General features: G+C 43.3%; 1 pseudogene across 1 annotated transcript in view; it reads left to right on the forward strand.

The window, feature by feature from the left end:
- The first annotated feature begins 1,339 nt into the window (after positions 1 to 1,339).
- Positions 1,340 to 15,146, forward strand: part of LOC149346552 (allatostatin-A receptor pseudogene) — a 56,003-nt pseudogene continuing 42,196 nt past the window's right edge. The window contains exon 1 of the transcript XR_016292093.1: positions 1,340 to 1,556. The product of XR_016292093.1 is annotated as an allatostatin-A receptor pseudogene (transcript). The remainder of the gene's footprint in view (positions 1,557 to 15,146) is intronic.

Consider the following 15,146-nt stretch of genomic DNA (forward strand, 5'->3'; position numbering starts at 1 on the left):
TTTCCTGAGACACGTGGTAGCGTTTTTAGTACCACCTAACTTTTCAAGCGCACCGCCGTGGACTTCTGTTTTCGGGAGCTTCCGAAGCAACAAGTTGGTGCGCGGCGGACCTCTCGTCTTTTGGTTGTGGGACGGACGCAATGTGAGAAGTGCCCGTTCGTCTGACCTCCTGTTGTTTGTGAATTAGGTATTCTTCATCTGTGATTTGTGAGGCAGATCCTGTGGAATGCTTTCTTCACGCGCTTAGCGGTGGCCCATGTGTATTCTTTGTGTGATTCGTCAGCGAGGATGACTCCTGTGGTTAAAAGATCTTGAAAGGTGTTGAAGCTACCAAACAGCGGTTTCTAAAGTTCCTAACCTTCTTGGACTGCGCTCAGTGACAGAAATTGAAAACACGACTAGTGCTGGCAGTTGAACTTTTCAGTGACCGTAGTGGCAACTTCGTCATTTCAGTTTTCGCGACCAGGATCATAGCTATAATAAATCTATCGTGATCACCTTCACCTTCCTGCGAGACTCTTTAAATAGTGCGAGACGACTGCCTACACTATTTCCTGCATAACCTCGGAAGATACCTTTCCATAATTTACATTTCCCTTTTCGTGTGCTTCCAGAAGCCCTCAAAACTTTAGTGTGCTACTATATTGCAAAAAAAAAAATCCTCGCTCTTCTACAGTTACACCGCCTGCTGTAAAAACCTTCAGCCCCTTGTTCCCGAACAGCGTGTGAAGTTCTCCATTACGTCGAGACGTTAACGTTCTTGTCCGGAATTCCACCAATAGACAGGGAGAACTTTTTCCGTCAGTTCTATTTCCGTCGTCAGTGCTCAATTTCATCCCCGCCAAGCGTTCGAAACTTTTTTGTGCTCTGAGGCTTGAGCCACTCAGAGTTGTTTTTTTCTGATCGTTTCCGTACGGGATGCAAAGATGCCCGAGTCCGAGCGGCACCGCTTTGATCGCAACCCTATGCCGGAGTGTGAAAAAGTCTCGTGTGGCAGATGTTAGGTGCTAGTGAAATTACTTCTTTTTTTACATCTCGGTTAAACATTCGCCGAAACGTTTCTCTATTTCTGAAAAAGGCCAAATTTATTGCAAAGCGTCAGGAGCTAACTGACAACACAACGAGGCGACACGGGAAATTCCACAAGTGAACTTGGATTACCAGTTCTCCCGTGAGATAATTCCTTCATTAATCCCAGCAAGCCTTGGTGAAGTTGAGCTCTTTAATTTGGATTTAGAAGGTGTCACTGAAACCAAGAGGACTGGCATTAGTTCCAGTGATGTGAACGCTGACGGTTGCATTGAAGGAACGTTTTCAGCATTACAGAAAACGGTGAACTGAAGAGCTTTTCGGCGCCGTTTGCGAAGTTTTTCATGGGACTGTGACACTCTCTACACATCGGCCATCAAACCGTGGATTCAGTGGCTTAGGTTTCACGTGGCACGGAGTATCGATTTGTCCTGTTCCGCAAGCTTTCAAGTACCCAAGCCGTCCCAAAGAAAAGGATTACCACCTTTCCGAGGATGGATTCCTTCATATAGCGTTGACAGATAAAGGTGAGTGGCAATTCTTTGCACTTCTTTGAGTCTTCAAAAAATTGGCAAAGTTAAGGTGCTTATTTTAAGTGGAAAAATTTCTGCACCCCGCCTTCGAAAGCTAATGGAAAGCGATTCTGTGACAAAAATTAGAGTTCTTTCGATTTAAAGCATATTGCTTGAAATTCAACAGTGCACTATGCAAATTGCACAACCAGAATTAAGCTCGATATATAATTGCCAGAATGCGGAGAAAAGCGGCGACGAAACTAAATTTGTTTTGCTAATATTGTTAAGCTTACACCTTGTTGACTGCGGATCTAAAACACTGATACTAGCCAGGCTGTGCCTGTGTGTTTAATCTTGCTATTCTCAGAGTTCAAAATTGTCTCCAGGACACAGATACGAAAAATATGTACCACTCAATTGTTTTCATGATGTGATTTGACATTAAACCTTGGTGGGACAGCATATATTGTTGGCGAAATTAGTGAAAGATTTTCTGATTGCGCAAGCAGATGAGGTTGACAGAAACGGTTCTCAACAAACTTCACAATTTTAGTACATATAGTTAAATGTTAATAAGTAGGACTATTTGTACCGTTGGCGCTAAATAGAGGTAAAGAAATGACACGTATTTGTCCATTGACCTCCATAGGCTTCCTCCCTGATTTAGTTTCTACTAACCACTTCATCAACTTTTTCTCATTTCTTCGCTTGTTGTTGAACTTATTCGCACTACTTCTGCCTTAGTGGACCACCAACGCCATCTGCGTCTTTTATCTGAACTTTACCCGATACGCCAACTATTTTTTTCCTTTTTTTTCCTTGTTCATTCGGAAGGGTTTCTTGCCGCTGGTGGCTCTGAATGTTTGACTATTCATGATTTAGCGCCCAAGAACAAACTCCGCATGCGATGTTTGACAATTATCACTCAATATTCAGTCATCAAATGTCCAACTATCTTCAGCGTGGTAAAAAAATAGTGTTTTTCTTTTTTACTTTTCATGTGAAATCCTCGCAACAAGTGCACGTTGTGATCTTGGGGTTGTCCTCTCTGCGTAGAAAGAAACGAATCACTCATCGGGCATTGCAATTTTGTTTTTTCCGAGATCAAATATCGCCCAAAACTTGCAACGCACCCGAAAAAAAGAACGAAGGGTCATGGTCTCGCCCGGCTACCTTATCTAGTGGGCGCAGCTGAAACCATTTTTAAACAAATCATTGAAACTTTAAGACAGGTGGGAGCATTGCTCACATGGGACTGCTGCATCCCACTGCCTTTCACGAGACCTTTAGTATGGGGAACAAAGTTGGACGTATGCGTCCCATTGTCCCACAAAGTGTTAAGCTTGTGCTTCAGAATTTAGCACCTCATTCAGGGCATATATTCGTTTCTACGCTTTACTTGCTTATTTCTGAGGTGAAGTCCACAATTCCGCGTGCTAACTAAAAATTCCAAGTGCATTTACACTCTAGGAAGAAACGTCCATATTTAAAACCAAAATCTGCAACAGTGTTGCATTTTTGCCTACTACGCACCCTCCTATCTAGTATGATCTGTGGGGTCTATTCTTGTAGTTCTAAATCATTCGACCATCACTTTGGATCACAGCTCCAAATTTTATAACGGATATGTGATTCGAGGTTGGACATTTCAATTTAAACCGAAAAAAGCCGATGAAAGCTCGCCGAATTCAGTTTTCGAAATTCGATTGTAATCGAAAAAGTTCAGTATTCTTGGCATGCAAGACATAGATAAATAGCTGTTGAATGCGAGTTGCACTCTGTGAACACTAAAATTAAGCAGGAAGCCCGGGGCATAATGCGATGGTGGTGTTGCTGGATACGCAGCGCTGATGTGCGATTTAAGGTATTGTTCCGCTAGCTTACACACCTGTGCACACCCGGAAGTACCACCTCCTGGCCGCCTGCGACTTAAGCACTATTTTCACCTGCTTAGAGCCGTTAAATGGCTCACTAGGTTAATCAACTGCATGCAGAACGCTGACACGGAACTGTGCATGGGCATCACAAAATATTATTTTATGAATACTGCGACAATTGGGCAGTAGTTCCATCGCTCCCATCTACAGAGAGACCACGTGATGCCCTGCCCTCCCGCTCACCCCAGTGCGATAACCTAATATTAACATGTCAACCTACTCTTTACAAGTGAACTTCAACTTGCGCTTTTGCGTACCTGCTATTTTATTTAACTTGATCGAGTTACTCTTCTAAAAACGATAGCAATTTCTGTGACAAGCACAGCTCCAACTACTCACATTTGCACGCTAATTACTGATAAATAAATTGTTTGTGATGACAAAAACGCCGAGGCAGACTGCAGTTTTTCTTCTGACTACACGCAGGATTGCTGCACTAAATCACCGGAAAAAAGTGTGTCCTTCTTTTGTACAAAATAATGTTCGCCGAAAAACACCGAAACGTGATATCGGAAATAAGAGCCGAAAAAAGTCCGCCGAATTTTCAAGAAATAAAACCGGTAAGCCCAACCCCTATATATAATGTATAGACGTCGACGTCTTCATTCAGGCGCTTTATAAAAGAGGACTTCTATGTATGGCTTCTACTTGAAGAATCTTTGCATGATTTCTTTTAAAGGTGACGGGCTTAGCACTTTAGCTCAGTCATTTAATGGCTTATTGACCAATCATTCCCATACTGACTTACCAAAAGCGAGAACGAAATGGCAAGCCAGGACTGTGAACCATGAAGAAATACTATCGGCTCTCTTAGTCTCGTAGCCGCTCAATATTACTGTTTCTTTTTACGGGTATTAAATCTTTCAGCCAACAAAAATAAAATAGCAGCAAATATGCAACTTACTTTTAAGGAACTATTCGCCCGCATTCCACGACATTTAAACACTGTCTTAGTTGTAGTGGAACTGGAAACAAAAGGAAAGCAGTTGCTTCCAGGCAAAGCCTAAAAGCAAGAAAAAAAATAGTACTCCTTTTTCGCGTCGAACAGATACGCAAGTAAAAAAATTCCATACTGGATTAAACGACCTGATCCGCTTTGCTCCTTCCAACATCTCGATCTTGCCCTATCTGCAGTCGCCGACTTGCCTACAGAAAGAATATTAGAAGATTTTCACGAAACGACCTCTCTACGTAATCAATCTCTTGTCTCCCGCAATGACGACTTCCTGGTTCTTCGTTCAGGAACACTGGAATAGCTGAGGCTTTGATCTTGGCTGCTCAGAGACCTTCATACATGATAAGAGGTGCTGAGCGGGGCATAACAAAAAGCGGTCAGAGCTTCCATATCACTAAATGGCTTTAGATGTAGTACCCCCCTCCGAAAGACTGTCCTTTATTTCAACAAAAGGCTCTAAGGCTCCAGAACTTTTCCACTTCTGAGCCAGAAGGATTAAGTGCAATATGATGAAGCTTCTTTCTAGCCAAGTTCGGTAAGCTAATGCGAAAACGATGTACGAAGGCACGAGCACTCTCTGAGCGCGTACGGAAATAGCAATAATATTTTTTCTTTTTGTTCAGACGAGGAAAGTAGTTCATGAATACTTTATACTCTGCCGCCGCAAGGCTGACTGAATATACATTGCCCCTGCCCGTGTGACATCGTCATCATTTCTGTGCGGGCCACACACCCTAATTCCTGTCGTTACATCGATTCAAGGTCTGCACAATGAAAGAACGACGACGAAATTTCTAACTATAGCTTGTTGAAAAAAAAATGCATTTTTTCTCGAACGATCTCGTTGTTCAGGTACAAACTTCAAGATACCATTAAAAAAATGGATTTTGACGTTATTATCATGAGCTCAATCAATTATTATTTCCAACAGGTTAGGAAGAGAAGACTGGCTCAGTGGGGAGGTTCTGTAAGGACCTGTACCTGTCATGCAACAGTCGCTCACACAGGCGAAAAACAAGGCAATCTGCGCGTCACAGCAGGAATTTTCAACTTAAACTGCTTAAATGCGAAATTACACTTGATGAACTGGCACTTACATGTGACGGTGTACAAGTAAAGCAGCCGTTTAATAAATCTAATTTACTGAGTCTAATGAAGAGGGACAGATGGGATAGCTTTCCTGAAACACGAATCAGGACACCGGAAATGCGTTTCTTCTAACCGGACAACAGAGGACTGACCGGGCAGAGAAAACGCTGAATATTCCCCGTTTGCTTGAAAATTCTGTGACCCCATAACCTTTTGAAGCATTGAACTTGACCGCACGTTTACGCTTGCACTAATGCATAATTCATCGACAGCTGGAGTAGTGTCAAATGCCGACGCCTGCTTATTAGCACTGGGCAGCGACGTCTTTTCCCAAGTGTGTTGGAGTAACTGGGTGCTGTAACCAGTCATGGGGTGTTTATGCGGTAGGAAGGGTAATTGTGTGGTGCACGAGGTAGGCCTGCGTTACGCGTGCGAACTCGGGTCACACAATATCAATTATGCAAGTTGTTGGGTATCGCGCCCTGAAACGAGACAAAGGCTTATGAGAGTTGTGGTATAAGTGAGCACCGTGTTATATATCGACCAACTGGGGTTTTCAATTTCCATATGTGCACTTCCTTCGCAAAGCGCAGACATTTTTTCAATTTAGGCTTCGTAAAAATCTGGCTGCTATAACCACGAAGTACACTCTCGAAGATCTTCGCAAAAATGCTGAAAACATTTTCGGCTTGCACTTCCCAGTGAATCCTCAGCTCAACCTTTTAAGACTTGCGTCACTGGCATAACATTCCCATCATCTGGAAAAACACCGGAGGATTTCTAACCTGCGGTATATTCTAGCGCATTTCCTCGAAGACTTGCGTCACTGGCGTAACATTCCCATCATCTGGAAAAACACCGGAGGATTTCTAACCTGCGGTATATTATAGCGTATTTCCTCGAAACAAGACTTTTCACTTTAAACAAGTCCCGACTTTTGGATGCCGGCTGAGCTCTTTCTTCACGAATGACCGGCGGCAACTTTGCAACTTTGAGTGCTTGTTGGGGACCAGGGAAACGATTGAAAACGCAGATTGGCTTTGTGGAGGGCGCGAAAGCTTACACTCTGTTCTACGGTCCTGAGTCACGTTGTCGATATCCGAAGGCTATGCGCGCATCGCTGCTGTTGTATTTTCGTATTTTGCTTTCGGTCTCTGCGAACGCTGTCTAAAAAGGACATGCTCAAGAATGACATGTCCCAAACATGTGAAAAACGACATATTCGCTCTGATAACTTTCTGGTTTGCGGGGTCTAGCATCCCAAAGTGACTCAGGCTATGAGAGAAGCCGTAGTGAAGGGCTCCGGAAATTTCGACCACCTGGGGTCCATTAACGTGCACTGACATCACACAGTACACGGGCCTCTAAAATTTCGCCTCCATCAAAATTCGACCGCCGCGGTCGGGATTGAACCCGCGTTTTTTGGGTCAGCAGCATTGCGCCATAACCACTGAGCCACCGCGGCGGCTCGCTCTAGTGACTGATAGGAATTTTGCGCAACCAGCGGGATGCGTGATTTGAATATCATGTTTCACACTCGCAACGACGCCGCATACATGGCGATCCGCGGAGGTAACAAATGCCTCTGGAGAAACCAAGCTAAACGACAAGGTTTAAACAAGTTCGACCGTACTGTCGCTACGTATATCCTGCTCCAGCTCAAATAAGCCACTGTCAGTGAAATATACATGGTAATTCCCGCACCTGCAATAGTAATTCATGCACTTGCATCAGGAAACCTTCGATGATCTTACGAATGTTATTAGATCTCGGGCTTTTCGAAAATGCATGGCTGCATGAGGGAAGGTTCTTCTTTGTCGTTTTCATTGTTCTGCCTACTGAGCTTCAAAAATCTAGTGCGTGCCCGTGTTCATTTCTTGGTCCTAGTTTTCATAAAAACTTCGCTGCCCTTACAGTTGAAATAAAAGCAACCAACTGCAAGGTGCCAGCTACTCTAAGTATCTCTGAACGACAAGTGCTTCTAAAAAGCTTATATCTGGGAGCTGAGACGAAAAAAAAATATACTACTGAAGGATTCGTTTAAATCAAATTTGTTTACTCTGCCTTAAGTTCAAATCTGCCACTGGAAAAAATGTTCCTGAATTACGTAGATAGTTGACACTGCCTGAACGACTACGCGAAAGCTGTCCCATTTGTCTCTTCCGTGGTGACAATGTGGCCCTTTTACGCCTTTTATTTGTGTGTGGTTACATGCTGACATAACTGAAGTAGTGCGAATGAAGGTGCCCGAATGCGAAACGAAGTTGAGACAGGAAACAGCGCTGAACTGACAACTGATTTTTATTGAGCGAAACGTACACAATATATACAGGAAAGCAACGGCAGTTGAAATCACATGCAGTCAACGTCACATGCAAGGGTCCATCGATAAAAGAAGTAAGGATGAAGGTGACAAGGCTAAAAGGCGATGACATTTTAAAAAGGATCTGCGAAGAATAGACATGCCTGTGGTAGAAAAGAAGTTCCACCGGACAAACCTCAAGCCGAGTAAAACTAAATCGCCGGCAGCTGCTCTCTGCAAGGGCCTGGACATCGCACACTTGACAAATGCTATAAGAGCAATGAAAAGACTTTTAGCATTTTTTTCATTGCAGCCTCGTAATCCATTCCTTTCAAGAGATCATCGTGTTATAGCCTGACCACCGTTTTGATTTTTTATTCCTTTTATGGCCCTTTACAGGCCTTGACATTGACTGCATATGATTACCGCTGCCACTCCTTTTCTGTATGTTGTCTACGTTTCGTTCAATAAAAATCAGTTGTCAGTTGAGCGTTCGTTCCCGTCTCATCTTCGTTTCGCCTTCTGGACTCTTCGTTCGTGCTGCTTCACTTATGTCGGAATAGATCAACCAGCCCCGCAATACGTTCTACGAGTTACATTTGCTTCGATTCTATTTTTCCAGTTGAACCTTCTTAAATGTATATTAGCAAACTTGTATTGCTTATCGTCATACCGTAATGCAGAAAGTGCGTTTGTCGGCGCACCACATGAATCCTTATTGCATGCTGTACTGCAACAGTCTTGTGCGGCTGCCCTTTTCTGAACGTTAAAAATAGACCATTCTCTCGGCACTAGAGCCTTCGACCTTCTCCATAAACCGCACGCAGGCTCACATCTGAGCAAGATCCTCCTAAATCATTTATTCAGAACAGCGTCAGAAGACGTCGGCACGGGCTAAATGTGGGTCTGTGCTGAGTTGCTCTTCTTCTTACCACCAGAGATGTCGGAAACACTCACACAAATGTGGGTTCTGCGCTGCGATGACATTTGTCGGCCGTAATATATTAATCAGGACTTTGCCCTTTCTGTGCCTTGCTCACCAGATATAAAAAAAAGAGAACTTAAGCATAACGGCCTCCTGTGTAAGCGAACGGAATGCCGGTAGGGCCTCATAATACATTTACCGCTTTCGCTTGTGTTAAAATAAATACAAAGACATAGTATAGCCCCTGAAACTACCTTTGTGTGGTGGCCTTATTTGAATAATACAGTTGCCTTTCTTTGTCCGTCGTCGGAGCGGGAAGTGGATCGCGAACACAGCTTCCCGAAAGGAATGAATACGGTTTCAGCGTAGTTGACTTTAGAACTTTCAATATTTGAACACGGATCGCCTGATGCGGTTTACATAATAAAGCACGGAATCTCACCGGTAGACCGACATACGTCAAAGCAAATTAGATTGAGTTACTCTAACCGGACTAGTTGTAAATCCCCGATTATCCCATGCAAAAAACTCCGCACGGAAGGAGATATAGTAGGGTTAAATGATTACTGCTTTGCGGCTAAACATTTATCACTTTTACTTTATCTCATGTCACTGTTAGTTAACTTATCACCGTATATTCGTTCACTTTTGTTTTAATGTCATCATCATCGATTTAATCATCAGCTTGCGTCCACTCCTACAGAAAGGCCTCTCATCATATCTCCCAAATTTACTGTCTTCCGCCAGTTGCGATCATCTTATTCCGTATGATTTGCTAATCTCGTCAGAATTCCTGATCTTCGAATCCAACTTTCAGAAGTGTATCATAGGAAGTGAATATATGAGTGTTTTAAATATCGGTAATCAATTGCCGGAAGATGGTTGGCATATTGTTACTAAGGAATATAAACACAATGAAAACACTTTTATTTGCCTTTCATTCACCATCATCATCAGTCTCTGTACGAAAAGGGCTGCGGATAGGCTTCTCCCGTATTTAAACAATTAAGCCTACCCGGAGTCATCCTAAAGCATTAGCCCTATCAGTGCCAGTAACATTCTTCTGGGAGTCTTTATCCTTAAACCCTACTAAAATTTTTCTGACGCCAGGCTGCCGACACTCAAACGACCCTTGTTTAGTGGCAGCTTATGCTTCGCTTGACCGTGGCCTATATTTTACGCTTCGAAAGAGCAGCAGTTTCATTAACTAGGAGAGGAGAGCGATCACAAACTAGGAAGTAATGATTCAGTAATTGCGTTCTTCCTTTCGATGTTTCGCACCCAAGAACGCGACAAACAAATCAGGATTGACATCTTTCACGTGGGTTACTAACGCTACTGAATTGTCTTTATGCAGCCATTATCTATCACCGCAGTTTGCAGTTGGCAGCACATGATATATCTCCCATGAGGCTACGAAGCCGAAATATTGAGTATAAATCAGGCCTAGTGTCTTTTATTAATGTGTGTATAATTATGTGCAAGGCTAATTTGTATTCAAAGCAGACATTTGGGCTAGTTGGTGTGAATTCATGGTGGAAAAACAGCGCAAACTAAGACAGAAAACACAGAACAAGATGTTTTCTGTCTTAGTTTGCGCTGTTTTTTCCACCATAATTTGTATTCACCTTTTGCGTTGAATTGGACAATTCAAGGCGGAAAAGATCACGAAATGTGTAGTGCCTGGTCACCCCGAAACCTGTAATAGGCCCTTAGAGCCGCTCTACTTCCTTATGTATAACACTCAGGACTGCAAATCATCATCATCATCATCATCATCATCCTCAGCCTGACTACACCCACTGCAGGGCAAAGGCCTCTGCCATGTCTCTCCAATTAACCCGGTCCTTTGTCAGTTGCCGCCACTGTATCCCCGCAAACTTCTTTATCTCATCCGCCCACCTAACTTTCTGCCGTCCCCTGCTACGTTTATTTTCTCTTGGAATCCACTCCGTTACCCTTAACGACCAGCGGTTATCTTGCCTTCGCATTACATGCCCTGCCCAAGCCCATTTCTTCCTCTTGATTTTCAGGACTGCAAATGTGTTTCGTATTGGCGAGTGATGGTGTTTGCCATTGGGAGAGTGCTGCCTCTGCGTTCGGTCGTTTAAGGCTCATCTTGCATTTCTGGAGGAGGAAATACTTGTAAGCCATCCTTGAACTACTTCAGCTTTGCCTTTGTTTGAGTGTACCGTGTGTGCTTTTTATATATGATACCACTCCATGTATGATCAATGACACATGTAACGGTGTGTCAGGCGCACGGCTAAGTATATACCTCTCCGATAAATTCTAAATATTGCGTTCGCTTCTGCAGGATTAGCTTTGACGGCACCATGTATGACGCTATCACCATTCACCAGAGTACCATTTTCGTACTCTGGTGAGTAAAACTCGTATTGTTAGGAGGAAATTTTGTAAAATTCAAATTTCCCCGCTTTACATAGATCTTTAAAACGGCTAAGTTAAATACACAGTCGTTGTTTGTATATATACCGCTCACGTTATGTTTTGAAGGTGTTTTACTTTTTTTCGTTGCAAACGAAACAATCGAAATATTTTTTATTTATTTCACGAGTAACTGAATAGATATTGTATGTAAGGGGCATATGAATGTCCAATGTATAGATCGTATCGCAAAAAAAAAATAAAAACTCTTGTTGCGAACAGAAGGCGTGCCTCCGGATGTTAGAGAGAGAAACAAAAAAAAACTGAAAACAAGAGAAAAATGGTTGGTCTTCTCTGTCAGAGTTCTCCAGAGGAATCTCCGCAAACACAGCACTGGCAGTGCCAAAACCTAATGGCCTGTGAGAGGGCCAATAAGCCACGGTTTTAGTCTCTTGTCGATATCCGGCTTCCCAAAGACAATCAAGAGCGAAAAAATAAAGGCTGTATTGATCGAGCGAGAAGGGATGCACGAATAAAATGGCCTGTTCTCTGCGCACTATTCCTCTTCAGCTGGAGCGACGTCAAATAACGGGAAACAAAACACAAATAAAAAAGGAATGCGGTAAACGAACGCAAAAAGGACCGGAACGTTTAAGCACAGAGGAGTGGGCAAAGCAATGACGGAGGTGAACGAGAAAAAAAAATGTGTCAAAAATAGGGAACTGACGTTCGGCCCGGACGAGATAATAGTACGAATCGACTACGCTCCAGCCCTGCGGCGTAGGTATAGGAGCCCGGGTTGCCGATATCGACAAGAAGGTTTTCTTTCCTTAGGATTGGACCTAAGCCAACTTTGCTTTCTGTTGGTGACACCGCGTTCCTATTTTCTTACCAGTCTCCGCTCTGGCCTCATATCTTCGTTTACTACCGACGCCGAGGCATACTTCTGTCCCATTGCTTCAGCGCTTGCTGCTGCGCTATATTACCCTGCTGCTACCAATAACTCTGCTTCTTTATTGTCGTGCGTCTGTGTGAGTGCGGTCGGTTGGAGAAATGCCGAATAAGTAAGCGATCTTTAAGCAAATAACTTAATTATGGTGCACTTATCTTACGAAAACAAACAATTTATACGTTTTTTATTCTGAATTTGAACGCATATTGTGTTTATTATTAAGCATCCAAGGCTCCGCAACGCTCCATCTCACAGTTCTCCACATCCCTGTCTAGCAGTCTTTGAACATATCAAAGGAAGCATTTCACTTGACTTGAAGCTTTTTGTTGGCTTCGAGGGGTTGCTAAATCAGTTCAAAATTACACGGCTAGCAGAGGGTGAATTTTATACGTGGTAATGGCGTCCGGTCTTATCCTTTGACATGTTTGGTTTAAAACATTGCTTCATTCCAATGCAGGAATTTGGTTTCCAGCAGCAGACTGGAAGAGATGGAGTACCATACTCCAATTTAAAAGTACCTCCTGTCTGTTAATTATGGGTCATTGTCGCTTTAACTTATTTTATATATATTCACGATGTTGACTGTCTAATGATGGTCATCACAGAGAGAACAAACATATGCAAACACAGTTACTAATATAACACTCTCTGGAAAAGTACACTAAAAAAAAAGAGGTTTGTAAATTTCAAAAACGATTCCTGCATAAACATCTCTGCACAAACCACAAATTTCTCAACACCAGTCTGGTGATTAACATCACATGATAATTTATTCCATATCTCAATGACATTTAGAAAAAAAGGAGCACCGGTACACATAGGTACCTGTAATAATTGGCTGTATGAAGGTACTCTGTTTTTTTGTTTTTTTTGGCAGGCAACGCTTGAGAAGGGATCTCACATAGTATTCACTATTAATTTTTTACTTTCTTTGGTTCTATTTCAGTCAGTTCTTTTATGGAGATTAACTTAGATATTTAATATTCTAAAGTGGCGAAAAAAGTAAGTTGCCCATAGCTAGAACGAGAAAAATATAGTTAAAAATTCATTCGGCTTCGGGGCGGAAATTTGCTCAGCAAAGAGTTGCCCATTTGTAACAGTCTGCTTCGTTATGACTTGATGAAGTTATCTCGGCAAAGAAAAAGTCGTAATGACAGCTATGGCGCATTTTGCCACACCACACGAATTATATAGGAAGACACACGTGGAATGACATCTACCGCACAAGAAACGTACTGCGAGGCCACCCATCCTCCGGGCCACTTTGTCAGTGGAAGTAGCTACGGTACATGAACACTGTGCTTGCATCGCTGGCACGAACACGCTGGAAGCTTCGTGGAGAGCGCCCTATTTACGCTCTTTTATAACCTTCTTAATAGGCAGCATGACAGAGCCGATGCATCTGCCATATCATAAGACAGCGACGATAGAGGCCTCACCGACGGCGTTTATCACAAACGCAGCCCCCTGGGGCATCTTATGTTTACTGCGTGACAAAGACCTCCAAAATTTGGCTACAGTTACCCTTTACTGCATTAACTGAAGTCTCATTATCATCGCTACGCCTTTACTCTTATGCGTCAAACTGACGCCTGCTCCTGCCCCGTGTAGCATCTCATGGAATATATTGTCTTGATCAAAGGGACCATTAGAGCGTGGTCCGCTCTCAGTATTACGGGCCCTGCTTGAAGTACCTAGGCTGCCCTTACACGATGAGGTCCTTGTGTCAACCGTGGCCACCGGCCGCAGCTCGGGTGTTTGAGATATCAGATAGCAATTGCCGCGGCTGGCAACGTCTTTTGCTTTCTTTTTCTATTTTCCTTTAATAAACCACTACTATTGCTACTACGCTCTACCTGGCCATGTTGCCATACTCAATGATGACCTCTCCTACTGCACAAATTCTTTAAACCCTGGGGGCTTTCCATGTGAGGCAGTCGCCTTGGTCAGTGGTTCCGTTGCCGCTTTGAATTGAAGGGCTGGTCTCAATTAGTATATGCATGTAGGAGGAGGTTGCCATGTACTTGCCTCCCCACGGTGGCCTGCTACTGACTCTAGTAAACAACTCAGTCAGCGATAGATCCACCTACCGCGGCGGCATCAGAAGCAGTACTGTGGAACTCCATTACTTGTGTAGAAATATACCCAATGGTCTCGTGCACGCTCATTACCTTTGTGTGCTTCCTGCAAGCCACCAATGGACAAAGAACTTCGATTGTCCGAAAACTCGTGGGTAAACACCCACCCACTCTTCCTGTCGACGAAATAAAGCACATGCACAAAGGACGCTCATTTGCAGTTGTGCTGTTGTTAGTGAAGGCATGACTCTCATGGTACTATTTTGTTTGCACTTCGTATTAGTGAACATTGATTTTTTTCTTCGCTTTTTGAGTATCCAGTGTCAGACGTTTTGGGAAAATAAGCTTGCTGCTCTTTCGGGCTTTCAGCTATCTGCGGTGCTGATGTGCCCTAATGTAGTACAACTTAGAAAGCACAGCTTGGAAAGCTAGAAGTTACGTTCAGGCACATGCATAAGCTTGCGGGGCTTAAAGCTAAACGAAAACGTGTGTGTCTCAGTGAAAGGGTGTCTTAGACAAGTAATGAATTTAAGTCCGTGAATTTAGAGGCTGGGGAGCAAATCCCAATAGTAACGTTCCTTGCATGTCATCGCTGTTTTCACGAATGTAGTTCGAAATTTCAGTCACGCCTTCAAGCGTTTATATTATATCGTGGGTAAGTTTATATTGATAAACCTGCTTTACTGTGTGTATATCTTGCAGAAACCAGCTCAAAGCAAGGCAAATGCGCTCTATAATTTCGTATAGTCTATAAAGTATTACCAGGAATTTGTCATAGTGCCAGCCAGTACCGTTAAGCCTTGCGACCTATATAGTATTTTTTCATCGCCCACTCGGTCATGCTCTTCATTTTTACGTCACGGGTGATTGCAGCGCTCTAACCACGCGGTGGCAGTCAAGAGAACTAGAAGCGCTTGTGGCAAAATCCTCCTAATGATCTCGCAGCTCAGGTATCTTAATACAGGCGGGTAGGAGA

This window comes from Amblyomma mixtum, chromosome 4 (genome assembly GCF_055824585.1).
Source record: "Amblyomma mixtum isolate Tamu chromosome 4, ASM5582458v1, whole genome shotgun sequence".
In the NCBI taxonomy this organism is placed as follows: Eukaryota; Metazoa; Arthropoda; class Arachnida; order Ixodida; family Ixodidae; genus Amblyomma; species Amblyomma mixtum.